Source organism: Ambystoma mexicanum, chromosome 2p (assembly GCF_040938575.1).
Source record: "Ambystoma mexicanum isolate Mex_15411 chromosome 2p, UKY_AmexF1_1, whole genome shotgun sequence".
Taxonomy (NCBI): Eukaryota; Metazoa; Chordata; class Amphibia; order Caudata; family Ambystomatidae; genus Ambystoma; species Ambystoma mexicanum.
The window spans coordinates 164735720-164752386 of record NC_090923.1 but is presented as its reverse complement, the minus strand read 5'-3'; positions in this window follow the sequence as shown (position 1 = coordinate 164752386).

Sequence of the window (16667 nt, the reverse complement as noted above, 5' to 3'; positions counted from 1 at the left end):
AGCGCCAAGTCCAACCAAGAGAGACCCGCCTCACCAGAGTGGCGCTGACGGCGAATGGGAGAGAGGAGGGAAACTGGGGCCGCGGAGAGGCCTCGACCACACACTGCCATTGGACGGAAGAAGCCCAGTCACCGCGTAGAGATGCAGTCCGCATGTGTTACAATCACAAGCAGGACGCTAACCGCGTGTCACGCGGAAACAGCGAACAGGAGAAAGGCGACCCGCTGACACATAGTCACGGACACACAGGGAGAGTTCTCTGGCAGGGAATACACAACCCTACCAGTGTTACAAACAAAACAGCAGTCACTTACCTGGGCTACAATAAGACATCCCGGGGAACAGGTGCAGGAAGGAACATGGCGAAAGGCTTACAAAGAAAAGGGGGCGGGGCCTATATGGGTTCTTATGCTCTACAACAGGAAGTAGAACCTGATTGGCCCATTCTTACCTGCCTATATAAAGAGCCAGCTAGTTTGAAGAGGTGTACTCATTGTTGTTTTCCTTGCAGAGCCGATCAGACCTGGATTCCTGAACTACAGGAAGCACCAGGGCGTATGAGGACTAAGAGAAAGAAGACTGCCAGAGGTCCTTACAGCGTACCCTACAAGAAAACAGAGGAAAACCATTGCTCCACAAAAAGAACACCCAAAAGGAAGCTGGAAAAAGAACTTTGAATTTTGCCAATCAGCATTTATTTTTATTAAGTCTGAATAAAGACAGCATTTTTAGTTCCTTCAACCCGCCTGTTTTGCCTCATTGTCACAATGTACTATTTCAATTTTCCTGCTGTCTTTCCATCATATACTTTTGTCATGGTTTCTCAAAGTACAAAGCCTGTACCACTACCCTGCCTCTGCTCTTCATCTGAGCCATCTTGGGTCGCCTCCATTATTGCTTCCATCGTGGGAATGTTGATTACTGGCTGGCTGCTCCTTTTTGCCCTCTGAGCTGACCGGATCAACTTGATCGGGTTCCTATGCCTTCTGGGTGCCTTTGCTGTCATTTCCTAAGCTCCTTGCTGGTAGACAACTCTCTGCTTTTTGGTCATCTGAATCGTCGTTGGTTTGGTGTGCAGGTCCATGGGCGACTCACCCCACAAAAGAAGTTTTGTACTCAAGAGTTGTTTTGGTATTCCTGAGCGAAGTTCTCCGAAACTGGCAATGCGAGTCCACTAGGTCCTTGGCTGGCGGGTCATTCTTCAGCTTTATCCTCAGGAATCCCAGTGGGTTCACCTTAGTGAGTTCCGGCAGGTTGCTCTTTTACAGCAGTTCCCCATTCATGTACATTGGCTTGAATCCATCCATCCACCTTCTTTCCTTCCTCCCTCCCCCACATTTATTCATATGGGTAACATTTAACAAGTCTACAAACTCCTTTAAACTGACATTTCCGTGGGTCCCTGGGGTTTTCCATCAGGGGAATGGAATTTTAGCATGTATCGCTGATTTGCTATGTGTTTTTAAATCACTACATTACACTCCTGCCTACTGAGATGTACTAATTTACTGTGCATCCCTGCTGTTTAATTTTGTATTCAAGTTCTTAACCAAATACAAATAATTGAATTAGATTACTGATAAATCGTTTTTTCATAAAAGGCAAATGGTAAGAAATAATCAACACCTAAGACACCTCAGTCAATGCCACACTTATGGAAATAGAAACTTTTGTAACACAAACATCAGTATTCATGCATTTAATTCACCCTGACCACACAGGCACAATGGATTGGATGCATGAGAGCCCAGCAGAAATCTTTCATTTGTGAAAACAACACATTACTTAAAATATCCCTACCTATGCCCTTCTCACTACTTCCCCTTTATTCAAAATGCCACCCCCTTAATCGATAGACCTTCAGTGATGTTTCAATTCAATTACCATGTAAAATGTACCTTTCTCCCTTTCAATGGGCACATTGAACTGCAGAAAGAAATGGAAAGAAAAGAAATGGGCAGCGAATAATAACCCTCTTCCTTTTATCTTGAGCAAACCTGCATTATTTAAAAGTATTGTGCTTGATTGTATACCCAAGAATTACTTCAATTATCTTCTTTTTTTAGGGATTGTGGTGGCTCAGAAGAGGGACACAGACTCGGATCGTCCATTTAGACTTAATCTTTATTTTAAAAGAATATGAAAATGCCTGACTTTTCCTAAGGTATGGGATTTCCCTACCTAACCAAATTAACTAGGTTGTTTGTCAGTAAATCCAAAAGAAAGATCTGGACACCATCCAAAACTGTAATACATACTAACCCTACCACTATCAAAATAACTAAGAGGAGAATGACTTTCCCCTTCTGTAATGGCTTGGCAGACTGAAGAACGATGGTCTGGAGGGTTGCCCAGAGCAATGCCAGAGGTTAGGATTATTTTCAAACCTTCAAGCCATTACCTCTTTTCTTTTGCATAAGTAACCCCGAGTGGAGCGGGTATGCCCAGACGTGAGTCCGAGCCTTCTGGGCCTAGAGACCCACGTTACTCCTCACTGATGACAATCAACGAGGCAGAAACATGTCTGGGGATGCTTGTGCAGAAGCTATGTGGCTTAGTTCTGGCTGGACTGGACCTTTTTGGGGTGGGACCAATCTTGATTTGCATATGGTCCTTCCCCTCCTGCAATGGCTTGGCAGGCTGAAGATCGATGGTCTGGAGGGTAACCCAGAGCAATGCCAGAGGTTAGGATTAATTCCAAACCTTAATGCCATCACCTCTTCAGTTTTAAACAGGAGAATAACTTCCTTCTCCTGTGGGCTGAATTATTCAGCAGATCACTAATAAAGAAGTTGTAGGTACTTCTTGTTGACTCCTCTTATCGAGTTATACAGTTCATCAATGGGGTTCGTCCACTTCTCCCTCTGGCTTTGTTCTCGTTTGGTTTTATTAGTTTTGCTTGTTCCTCTCTCTTGACACTCTTTTGCTTTTCTCTTGTTAAACAAATGTGACACTCTCTCGACTCAATGTCTAGTCCTTTTCTTGATTAGAACAACCAATGCTGGTGAAATTATAATTCTCAGTCTCCTTATGTCCATCCGATTCTATTTATTTATTGGGTATTTATAATACACACATACACAATATTTTTTTTCGAGGCGCAAAAAGACAAGAGGGTAGGCGCAAAGGGAGGACAAAACAAAAACGATCATCCTACTAGGCCTAGTGACATTCCGATCGGGCAAGTGCAGTAAAGAGAAGTGCTGGGGAAGGTTAGGGGCTGTGTAGAAGTGCCAGTGAGAAAAAGCAAGTTCCAGGGGTAGCCAGGTGGACAGAGCTAGGGGTGGCAGAGAGTAAAGAGGAAGGAAGGTCCACAAACTAAGTGCAAGGTAAGGTGCTGGAAGGGCTACACGGGTGCAGGCCCAGCCAGGCTAGTGAAAGGGCAGGGGCCCGGAAGGGCAGTGCAGGTTGGGGTCAGGGGAGACTAAGTGCAGGGGTAGGCTACACTACGGGGCCTGGTCCCCTGTAAAACTCTGAAGGAGCCAGACTGCCAGTCAACATGCAGATGAGAACATTAGTAGGGGAGGGCAAGAGGGAAGGAAGAAGAGAAAAGGAAGGTTTTGAGAAGCTTCCGGAACTTAAGGAGATCTGGCTCAAGTCTGAGATGGGCCGGGAGGCTACTTCTTTACTGGTATGAATAGGAGCGGACTTGTACTGATTCTCACTCTTCTGACACACTTCTTTCTCACTGGGACGAGTATGCATCTTAGATTCTTTATTCTGGATATCCCTGCCGGGTCTACCCCCTCTCCGTTTACCTTTAGCTCTGAGGGTTAGCGTCACCAGGCCTCCCGTCAGGACAAGACCTTCTCTGAGTTCGAGGTGCAAATGGGTAAGTGGTCTCTGCGTGATCAGGCTTTCCCGTCCAACTCTTGTTCACACCACCACTTTGGGCTAGGTTGCTCATGAGAGACTTTCGTCTTTCAACTCACTTCGGGTTCCCTCCAAGTAAGGGTGGCATGCCAGCTTCCTTCCAGACTTGGAAACTGCACATCTCTGTCAGCTTCACTCCCACAGCGGACTACAATCTCCCGGGCTTCCCTCTCTCTCAGGCATCCGCCTGCTTGATTTATGACATGTCTGTGGGGGCCTTTCCCGGCCCAACTTCAAAGTCCTCCTTCTTTGTTATGTTAGCAATTGGTATTACGCCTGTGGTTTTCTTCGTCTCAGTACCTCATAGGTAATCTTTTCCAGGTTTCTTCATAGATTCTATCTGGCAATAACAAAGAACGATTTGTTATTCAGATCTTCTTCTGTTAATTGTGGTTACTATTGGATTGTAGGTACGCGGGTTCCTCTTCAGAACAGGATTCCTTGTCCTCAAGGGCGGAGTATCTCTCAGTATATCCTTACTGAGGGTATCGCGTAGCGGGCTCACCTCCCTAGCGTCACAGTGAAAGGCTCCTCCATGGGGAGAAGTGACTAAATCCCGCAATTGGTCTCAGTATGCACACAGTACGATTACCATTTTTACCCCCATTAACAGTTATTCTGCTCATTATTCAAAGCCAGAAAAAAGGGTCAGGGGAATCTCACTGTATACACACCATGGTACCTAATCTATAAAATAGATCTTTTTCCAGAAGCACATAAACTTCTCAGGATGCACAATTTATATATTCTTGACCCTCGGTACTAAAGAAATAATAGGGCCATAATTCAATCTGATTCCACTTTTAGTATTGCTTCCTCAGGATTATTTCTCCTATAGAATTCTCGCATATTAATTTATTTTGGCTTTATCACAGACAGGTGGGCACCCTCTTAAGGACTGGTTCAATTCTGCCCCTCAAGGAACATGTGGGCATCAGTCAGCAAGATGGGATCAGCATTCCTCCACCACCTGTCTGCTGTCACTTTCACTGAAGAAGGCCTGGGGGTTTAACTCCTGCTAGGCCTGTGCTAATAATACGTCAATTGGTCCAAAAGAAGAGAAATCTATTCTTTCTCCTTCCTGTTATCAATTCGTCTTTCTCTTCATCAGTCAGTGAGTCAGCAAGTGAGTCTGCCAGTGTCCACCCCCTTTGTATGAGTCTTTAACCTTTTAAAACCCCACCTTTTGAGGTGTGTATGATTTCCCAAATCACCTTTGGTCAAAGTATATGATTGTACAATGTTCCCAAAGGGATATCACAGTGGACCTTCCCCTTGGTAGTCATTTGGCATATTAATGAAGGGGGGCAGTCACAGGGAGTAACCTCTACACCCAGTTTCCCTCCCATTTAATAGGATGTCATCTCAGAGGGTTCTGGCATTAAAATGTATCACATTCTTTCACAGTAAATTCCACCTATATAACCACTTTAATAATGTTCTCATCAGAATCTTCTCCAATTGATTCTATCACTATAGCACGAATAATTTCTGAGCTATAGATTTTTCCATTTAACTGACTTGTACATTTATTTATATTCAACTTATTGTCCCATCTCAAAGCGACAGGCTCATCCCTGCGAACGCTAATAGATATAATTCCCTGGCGTCTGCCATTTCTATGTTTTAAAATACACATTCCTAATTTGCATAATTAAAATGCACATTGGCAACATTGTGGTAGCCCTAAATAATACATCATCCCACACTGAACATTTCACAAAACGAATTAGCTTTCCATGGGGTTCTGTCCAAGAATTATGAGCAACATAGTGAATCCCATGTTGAATTTTTTGAATGTAGAAAATATCACTTGGCATCTTTGGTTTATCTGCCAGGTATCTGTTGACCATGCAGTTAATGCAGAGCAGCAAGGTATTTATGACGGGGGCCTGGACATGGTAGCATCCCTTGTAGTTTGCAGTCTTAGTGGTTTAATGACTTCTGTCCTGCCTCCACTTGAAAAGTTTCCGGGCCTGTAGTTATGTCAAGTGTTACATTCTTTCATTCAGGAAGGCCTGAAAGATGGTGTTAATAGATAATAATAGGTGTAAACTCAACATTTAAACTTTCTAGCACGTTCTGGTTTGAAGGAGGATCCATATCTGCAGTGGGCAGGCTTCAAAGAGTTTGTTAGCCTGTTGAGGGAACTTATCTGCCCTCCTATCCTGTATGCTGGGGGTTGGTTTCAGTAACAATTGCAGATTTAATTTGCCTATTTTCATAAAACACCAGAGTTCATATTGTTTTGGGTTATCAGACTTCTATCAACAGTCCATATTCTCAACATGGTAGGCTGCCTAATCCCGACTCTTTATTTCTGCAAAAGAAAATGAACACACACAGCCATGTAGATGAGCAGATGAATGCATTTCCCCTAACTCCTGCCCCCTCACCGCTATCATACTGTAACAGCTGGAGAAGGGCCCTGTTTGAGACTCCATATGTTATGCCTATACCTCATTGAGTGTATGAGAGACGATGTGCACTCAGACAACCGTGATGAATGTACCCTTCTTATCTTATCTTATCCAAACTTATAAAGCGCAACACAAGCCCAAGGGCCTCATGGCACTGAAGCTACAGAGGTAAGGCCAACCAGAGGGCTAGAAAAGGAAGGTTTTCAAAGCCTGACGGAAAAGGAGAGGAAGACGATTTCAGGCCTTTGCTGCCTCTACCGAAAAAGCACGACCACCCACCCGCATGAGTCTAGCCCTAAGGGGCTGAATAATCTTCAAAGCTTGCGAGCGAAGAAGCCTGGCAGGTTTGTAGAAGCAGAACTTTGCTTAAATGAATTCTGCTCCAATTCTATACACAGCTTTGTGAACCAGACACAATGATTTGAATTTCATGCGCTGTTCAACAGGGAGCCAATGGAATTGGAGCAGAAACAGAGTCATATGAGCTCCAAACCGAGGATGAAGAACTGCTCTAGCTGCCATATTCTGCAGTAGCTGAAGACGTTGGAGTAAATGCCATGGAATAGCAAGATATAAGGCATTACAGTAAACAATATTACTGGTGACTAGGGAAGAAACCTCCGCAGCATGGAATTTCAAAAGGATACACGAAAGTACTTTCCGGAAGGTCCACAGTTTAAAGTTCACTTTCTGGCAAACAAGAGAAACCTGATCTGCCATAGAAAGGGAGGCCGAGATTATAACACCCAGGTCCTTCACCAAGGAGAGCGGAAGGGGAAAGGGACCAAGACTCTTGGGCCAGAACTCAGGGATCCAGAACAGACAGCGACGGCAACGCAGTGCCCACCACCAAAACCCGTTTTCTCCCCATTCATTTTAAGCCAGTTTAAGGCCATCCAATCACCAACTGCCCTTATGCAGTTCCTAAGCAGTCCTCAGCCGATCCGCTGTCTCTGGTTGAATTAAGTCCTGCAGCACAATAACGTGCGTATCGTCGGCATAGGAGTAACACAAGAAGCCAAAGGCGTGAATTATGCCCAGGAGAGGTTGGATGTACAGATTGAATAAAGTAGGAGACAATGAGGAGCCTTGGGGAACTCGCACACAGCAGAGGGATCGAGTGAAAGTAAAAAGGGGGGAAGAGACACAGATTGAGAGCGCCCCGCCAAGAAAGACGAGAGCCAACCAAGAACTTGACCAGAGAGGCCCGCCGAGGAAAGCCGGGCAGTCAGGGTAGGGTGGTCAGTGTCAAATGCCGCTGACAGATCAAGCAAAATCAGGGCCCCCACCCCACCCTGATCTACCAGGCGAATCAGGTCATCCAACACAGAAACCAATACTGACTCTGTGCTGCCGCCCGTGGCGATACCCTTACTGGAACGTGTGAAAGAAGCCGGATACTCCAGGAAGGTACTGAAAAGAGGAGAATCCAAGGACTCAAGCAATTTCATAAGACTGGGGAGCAGAGAAATCGAACGAAAATTGGACACAACTGCAGAGTCCAAACCAGGCTTTTTCAGCAGCGGGCCTACAAGAGCATGTTTGAGATTAACAGGAATGACCCCTGAGGAAAAGGAGTCATTGACGGACTTAGTAAGCCACAGAACAATATCATCGTAAATGTTCTTTAATAGAGAAAGCGGAATAGAGTCACTAGGCGAAGCAGATTTGAAACTGTTCAAAGCTACCAGAACTCCTCGTCAGAGAACACTCGGAAGGAGGACGAGACACCAGCCATGGTGTCCACAATGATAGGCGGGCTGGGATGAAGCCCAGGCTGCACCTCCAGTGAGTGGGACACGCTAATAGCTTTGCGAATGGCGACTATCTTCTCGTCAAAGAAAGAAGACATGGAATCGCAAAGTTCCTGCGAAGGCGGGATAGCAGACTGGGGTTTAGCTTGCGCAGTTAAAGACCGGACAACCACAAAAAAAGCTCTAGATTGGTTAATGGCCTGTTGAATATTGGCGCTAAAGTGTATTTTGCCCGCACATTGAAAGTGTGGAAGGATACCATATGAAAGCATGTCAGCACACACCATTGGACAGCATGGGACGCTGCGCGAAATCTGACCTGGACAGAGTGATGTCAGAAAGAAGATATACAAAGCCATGCTGAAACGATATGAAAATGCTGAAGAGTGATGATGTAACTGAAGTGACAAGAGGAACATGTACCAAACGATAAAGTAATCATGAATGCACAAGAAGATAAAGTAACTTGCTGACCAATAAGTGTAAATGTGCAGTAACGCAAAGTAGAAATGATACATAGAAGCTTACTATAGAGGAATATATAACATGGCAAGGACAGCCATAGTTGGAAAATGGATGCGGGCTTGTGTAAATATTTAATTCAACTACTTCAGAAGACGATCAGGGATGAAGAGTCAGGAAACACTGGAAGAGTAGTTTTGTATGCAAAGCAAAGAGGAGTCAATATTGGCTTGGGATCAAATATGTTATTTTTAAGGAATAGCTGTAAAGTGAAAAGGGAGGCAGACGGATGAGTCATGGACATAAGATCCATTTCTCTAAGATTAAAGAGAAGAAAACATTTGCAAGATCTTAGTAGTATTGGACAATTAAAAGTGTATAAAGTTTATACTAGGTAGAGTTTGCAAGTCTCTAGAGGGCAAGAGGAGCAATGACACCCAGTATAATTAAATCAAATAGCAGTAAATAAGAGGCTGGAATTGACACATTTGTGATCTCTTCACATGTGACTCAGACAAGGGCTATTCATGAAGCCTCGAATGAAGATAGTGATGTGCTTTCACTCCTTTGAATAACAGGCTACAAGGTCAACTACAGACAGGAAACCTTGGCCCATAGCCAGACTCATGAGAGATGATGGACTAATTGGAAAAGTGGGGAGTAATGTGACGTGATCCAAGCACCTGGGTTTTGGTTTCCTTACATGCTGCTAGCCGAGTCGAATGTCCAAAGTTGGGTGAGAATGTCAACCAATCAGTGGGTCTATGGGGCAACCTGCTGTATAATGTTGCATAGACCAATCCGCTGCCATTTTGTATGCTATGATCAGTATTATACATATTTAGAGGTAGTTTGAGGGTTGTTTTACAGATAAGAGAAAGGCAATGAAGTACTAACCTGTATATATTCTGTAGATATGTTCCCCTAACCAATCCCTCCCGCTAATAGGTTTTATGGTTTGCCACGTAGGATGACATCATAGATGATGCATATTGAGGTATAAGACCTCTGTGTAATCGAATTTGTGTGTGAGTGTGCAAGCATCAGTCCGATGTCTGCCAGTTGACCTGGCTTTATTAAATTGAGAATAAAGTAGTACTTTGCCATATTCCTTGAGTCTGTGCGGTTATTTGGTTTGAGATCTTTATTGGTAATTCCATCTAGCACAAGAGACGCTTCAAGGTGCTAGAGCACAGCACAACCACATAAATGCAAATCTCTTACTTTCTTGAACTTCTGTTCTTTCTCCTCAGGTTAAGCAGATCTCCATTTTAACAACAGTTGCAGATTATTTTCTGGTACTTAAAATATTCATCTCAGGCCTTGTCAATTATTCTTGATATAGGAGACTTGAAAATATTACACATTTTGCTTGCATGTGTGTTTTTCTCAAACTGCTGTGCGCATGCTGTAGCTTGTACATTGTTTTTAAAATGATGCCTTGATCTGCATTTTTTCTCATGAATCAGACTTCTCAAAATGAGATAGTTAACAACACGGTCGGCTAACCCTGGGACCGCTAGGCCAGTGCCAGATGTAGCCTAGTCTAAGACTAGGGGCCTCATTACACGGAAGGCGGTAATGGTTAACGGCCACCGTTAATGGTAACGGTGACCGTTAACCATTACCGCCTTACTACGAGGTCCCTTAGCGGGTTGATGCTTTAACGCCTGCTTTTTGCAGGCGTTAAAAACTAACCCGCTAAGGGACCTCGGAGCTAATTACGGCACCGCAAAATTGCGGTACCGTAATTAGCGCCTTCCCCATTCCCATAGAGCCCTATGGGGCAGAAATGGGAATGGGGAAGGGCAATGGCGGAAGGGGGATTTACCGCCCCTCCAACCTTGGAATGGGGCGGTAAATCCCCTTTCCGACAAGGCGGTGCCGGTATTTTACCGGCATGAGCCATGGCGCTAATAGCGCCATGGCTCACCGCCTTCCGTGTAATGAGGCCCTAGGACATGTAAAAAGGTGAATGTTGTTGGTAACAGTGCAGAAGAATGGGGTAGTCAGACTAATGAAATACATTTTAACAGCCTAAATCTACAGTATGTCCTTTATTCAAGTAAAGATGAATTATAGTTGCTTACGTTAATGCAGCAGGCCAAAGTCGAGGGAAGAAAGATTGTTGTGTCAGTGGCTGGCATGCCGCTTATGATAAGGTAATGTGGACAGATGGTGATACAGTATATGGTGTCCAAGCTCTAAAGGAAACCACTGAGAACCATCATAATTCTTTAACTTCTAATGTAGATAAATAAAGCTTTGGGTGATTTTATCTTATGATGAATAATGTCAGGAAGCAGCATAGGTCGCATCCTAGAAGAGGGAGATTGCTGGTCATTTTTGTATCATAAAGGAACAAAACCACCAGATACCATGAAGTCCTGGTCCTTGATTGTATGCTTTTGTACGTTCAAGTATAGAAAATGGACATAATCATAATATACTGGGCTTACCTGCAAATGTAACTGGCTCAAATTGTTGTATAAATCTTGTATCATTAACTGCATCGCTTAGATTATATAAAGAACTGAATTCAATCACATATATAGAGAATGCTATTAATTTCTCTGATTAAATGAAACAGTTACATTGTGACTGCAGAGCTAAGAAGCCAGAAGCGGCCAACCGGGAATAGCAAAGGTGGAAGGAAATCTGTTTTTATGGATAGAGCTTTGGCACCCTAATTGAAGGAAATGTTTTATGCCATCATTGTGTGTATCATGTGGTGGTGTGCCTGTGCGATACAACAGACTGCATGAAGAGTAACTAGGAAGGTAGCCAAGTATCATTGGCCCAAATGAATTGCTTGGAGAGACATTCCCCATTCCCTGCAGTGGACCCAAAGTAAATTATGTAGTGCCTACTAGGGAACCCAACTGAGAAAATCTCTGAATGTACAAGCTAGCAAGCTTGTTGCATTGGTGTAAGCACTCACTTTTCGCCAAAACGTCCCCAGGTCTCTAGAAGGAAAATCAATCTGAGCATTGGAACAGCAATGCTTGCTTCAGGGGTTGCAAGAGAGGTTCTTCAGGTTGGCGGGATGAGCTGGAGTGTTGGTGCACAAGGGCTTCTGGCTGATAAGCAAGGTGGGCTATGGGGAGCCCTAAAACTACCTTGGGATTTCCGGATGTAATGTTCTCTTTCAATACACAGGCCACACTCTATTAGGGCACACGCCACCTTGGGAAACATCAATTTAGACTGATAAAAACACATTTATTTTTGTTGTACATAATTAAATAAAACCATGAATAAGTACAAAAACATACATTATTAAAAATCCATACATCAAGACTAATACTAATTCAAAAACATTTTAAATCATATTGTTCCATATCACATTACCCTGTCACTGATTATCTTAATCCAATACCATATCATGGGTCATACTCCACAAGTTATTATACACCCTCAATAAAAAACACATTTTGTGTTGTTCTCCCAGGACAAGTACTTTTTTCTTCTAGTTCTTTGCTTTCACGTAATGCTGTAATGAGCGTCTTATCCTTTCCACCTATTCTGACAGGTTTCATTCCTACATGTTATTAGTGGAATTTCTTCAACTGGCATTTGGCAATAACAAGAATTTGGATGAATACAGACTCCTTATTTTTTGGGATGGCCTTTTATTTTTGGTAATTGTATTTTCTGAGTCAAGTGAAAGTCTGATACCATCTTTGGGAATAAAGAATATCTTGCCCAAAGAGTACGACCGTTTGCAAGAAATTGCTTGGAGCTCACTTATCCTCCTACCCGAAGTTATACATTAAAATAATTAGCCTTTCATGACAAGAGCTTAAGCGAGCAGGCATGGGGGACCACAAAAGGCACCACCATATTGAATTCCCACTTTGGGAGAACAAACTGGCATGTGGGATAGATGTTGACTAATCCTCTAAGAATGGCATGACAGCTGAAATTGTAAAGTAGGAAACTTGTTAGATGTTCTTTTGAAGACTGAAATGGTGGCCAGATACCCTTTCACTGTGCCAATTCGCCAGGCTACTGGGCCTGGGTAAGTAGAAAACCTAGGACTGAAGTTGTGGAGCAAGGTAAGGGGTCTGGATCCTTCTCTCTGCGACATGACAATTTCCTCCACAGGCATCGGTAAATAGCATTGGTGGCAGGCTTCCTGGTAGAGAGGAGAATGCCCAAGACTTCTTTTGGAAGATCCCAAACCCTTTAAATCTGCCTCTGAGCATCCATGTATGAAGGTTGAGCATGCTAAGGTCCGGGTAAAAGATCAGCCCGCCTCCCGACTGGCGGAACAGACCCACTCTCATTGGAAGTGGTCGAGGGGGACAAATGGAAATTGCTCTCATGTGTCCAACTTCATCGCCTCTGCTAAGCACTCCAACCTATCCTCTATCCTAATTCTCCTTAACCTCTCTGCTGCCTTTGAAACTGTCAATCACTCTGATCCTACCTTGCACTTTGCCAATTCTCAGTCTCGTGGAGCAAAAACACCTCTCAACCCACTCCTCTAACTGTTGGCTCTGTCTTGGGTCCGCTCTTCTTTACACACTACATATCTGCTCTTGAGGCACTAATCTCCTCCTTTGGGTTCTCCCACCTATTCTTTGCAGACAACACTGACATCTTCCCTTTTCCTGAACCCTCCTCTGATCTCTCTATCAACATTTCCAAGTGTATCTCTGCCATTAAATATAGGATGTCTTTGCACTCTCTGATGTTAAACTCTACCAAAACAGAGGTGCTTTGCTTCCCTGCCAAAAGCGCTCTCTCATCTCTTCCTCTGCTTATCCAGTTCCCACCTGGCACTCTCCTCAGTGCCATCTATGACCCTTCTCACACCTTCTCTACTTTCAGCTTCAAAACTGGAACAACAGCTCGCCCCTAACCTCCTACATATTAGGAAAATCAGGCCCCTCCTTCCTTTCAACACTGTCACGCATCTCTTGACCACTTTTGTCGTCTGCAAACTGGACTACTGTGCCAGCATCCTCTTTGGTCTACCCAACTATGCTTTCTGTCCCATCGACAAGATCATTAACTTTGCTACCAGGACTCTCTTTGAAATCCCTCACTTCACAACTACTTCCTCATGCAGTCACCAGAGTATGGCTGACTATCCAAAACAGGACCATATTAAATGTCTTCTCCTGGATCACAAATCTACTCATGGTAAAGCATCACTGTATCTATTCTCCCATATCCGACTCTACAAACCTTCTCGTAATCTCCGGTATTTCTCCCTTCTTGCGCCACTTGCATGGAATGCTCTTCCCCTCGGACATCTGAGAAACAGTCAACACGGATTTGTTCAAAACCAAACTAAAAGCCTAATTCCTCACCTCAGAGTTACGCTCTTAACGGGCCTCTTATCTAACTGCTTACTAACATTTTTCCCTCACCTCTAACCTCCTACCTCTGCCCCTCGATTCCTCTGCCTCCACTCTAGCATTTCATCCATCATGGTCACATCCTGAGCACAGCTGGCTTTACCGTCTACATGCACTTAATAATGTCCAATGTTGGTTGTCCTTAATCTATGTATGTCCACTTATGTATTGTCCCCGGTGACTGTTCCATTTACTCCCCTCCACAACATAGTCAGAATGTCCCTCAAACTCACCCCACTGTAAGAAGCTCACCACTTCCCATTAAATATGATTTCTTATCAATTGTATGTTCTTTTGTGATCAAAAGAGCATTGTTCCTCCTATATATAAATAAATAAATAAATAAACAAATACAAATAAATGGGGTTATGTGACCGACAATCTTGGAGGTGCAGCCACTACGACTTTTGAAGCTCAAGCCCTTAGAGTTTCACGCAATTATACAGTAAATAGTTCTCTCTAAGGAGAAGGCATCCAAGATAGTGTGCAGAGTACAGCGAAAAATAAATAAATAGGCATTATGGCATCACTACCGTAGCTGAGAAGTGACAGCGGAGCTACACAACACCCCCTGTTGAGGAAAGGATTTTCTGATGACCAATGCAGATGTGTATCTAGGGTGATGAATCTGTGATACTACGTAATTCCTTTGTCAGTGTGAGAGGTAGATAATGACATTAGTGGCATTAAAGTGGCAAACTCCCTACTGTTGGTGCCAGGAATGCAGTGACCCAGAAGGTAGAACGCTGTCACTCCATCCCCACGAGCACAGCCAAGTGTTACGCTCACCTGGCTCCCACAGGGGCGTCAGTCGGACCCGGACTGCTGCGGCCTCCACCCACGTGATGCGTAGTGCAGCGATGACTGACTGGATCTGCTCTCCAATTCTTGTCTGCTTGACCCGTAGAAATATTCTCCTACAAGTGGAGAGATGGATTTAGCCACTTGTGGATTCAAGTGATAGCACCCCCACTGCCCTCCCCTCTAATCACCACTGAAGTGCCCTCTCAGCAATCTCACCTTATATTCTTGAAGGATGAGCCCTCCATCCTGCGAAGTACGTAGGGGCGCGTTGATGACCAGTTACTTCACTGGCCTGAAGATATTGGAAGAGTTGTAGACAAATCCTGACTCCAAAAGGTCCTGGCAAAGAGCCGTGAGTATATAGTTCAAAATGTCTGGAATTCACTCCTGTCCAATTCCTCTTTTATCTTGCAGCTTTGACCCAATAAGAAGATTGACAGCTGAAAGCGCTCCGGTAAAAGTCTGTGTTACCTAACACTGTCCGGTAAATAATGCCAAGGGCTAAACTTGCTGCTTTTTCCTTTTCTCACAGCGGCATAAGCAGATGTGGCGTGCTGATGAATACCTCTGGCGGTAAAATCAGGTAAGCATATGGCAGCTAAAGAGACTGTCTCTGACTGTTCTCTCTGCTCACCTTGTTGTTTCTTGTCCCCCTTAGGTGCCGGAATTCGGCGATGTAAAGATGGAGACAGCGCCGGATCGAAGAGATGCTGCGTGGAACGGTGAGTTTGACGCTGCGCTGCTGCTGGCGATGCGACGCGTTTAAAACAAAGTCTTTCCTCAGGATTGAAGATGCGATGAATCCGGGATCAGGTAAGAAATCAGGTAATACTCTTGTTCTAACCTTTGCTTCTTTCCTTCTTTCTAGGTGCTCCAGGTTCGAGGCAGACGTGGCAGAAGGCTGGATGCTGCTGCTGGCACGGTGAATGTTACGTTGCTGGATGCAGAATAACGCGAAGCGTGTGCTGCTCTTCGGTCGTGGTTTAAATAGCCTCCAAAGTAGTCCCAGGTAGGTATTCCTCCCTGACCACACCCGAGTAACAAAATAGTCCCTGAGGTAAAGTAGTCCCTTCCAGGCCTCACATGGGCTTGGATCTTCTTGCAGCATGGTCTGCATCAGGTAAGTGTGCACTTATGAGCCTGGCGCCGACTGATGTCCCATATGAGCCTGGCGCCATTGGCGCCAGGACTGAACCCAGACAGCCCCTGGCAGAGGTTGCTGGGTTTTCTCAAGGCAACATGATGCCTGCTCCCGGGGCTGATGGACGTGGTCTGGATGCCCGGGGGTATGCATCATGACACCAAGTGACCTACTCTTTAGAAGGCTCTTGGAAACAGAACGAATCAAAAATACAATCAAAAGTGAACGCTAGGTTCATGAGACTGAATCCCACTGAGTCAGAGACGGGGAAAACCCTTATTACTTTCTACAAAAGACTGTTCTCAACACTTGACCTACGGCATGAAATCTGCACTTCAAAAACCAATTACCAGGACTGAATTTAAGTTTTACTGACCAATCGCCCCTCCAGAGGCGTTGCTAGGGGGGGGGCTATAGCCCCTGTTCTTTTGGTTATAGCCCCGGATAGAATCTCAGGTGCTACAACCAAAATGCTAGCTAGCCCCCAGTCCCGACAGTTCCAACATTAGCGTAGCCCCGGATCTTTTCCAGACCTAGCAACACCCCTGCACCCCTCCTATAGTCCCTCAGCAACTGGGCCTCATTTGCGCTACTATGGGAATGTTACCCGGCTGTTAAGTCAAACCTGCTGCCTAATGCTACCATTCCGTAGATCAAACATTAATACCAGTTCACCCACCCCTGCCAACCATACGTTATACCACATAGGGTACTAATTCTCCTCCGGACGCTCCCAATGTTATTAATTTAGACACACAAACTGAATTTAACACATGTAAACAGTGCTCCGAAATGGACAAAAGTACACATCATATATAAAAAAAGGCCAGAATAAATAATACTT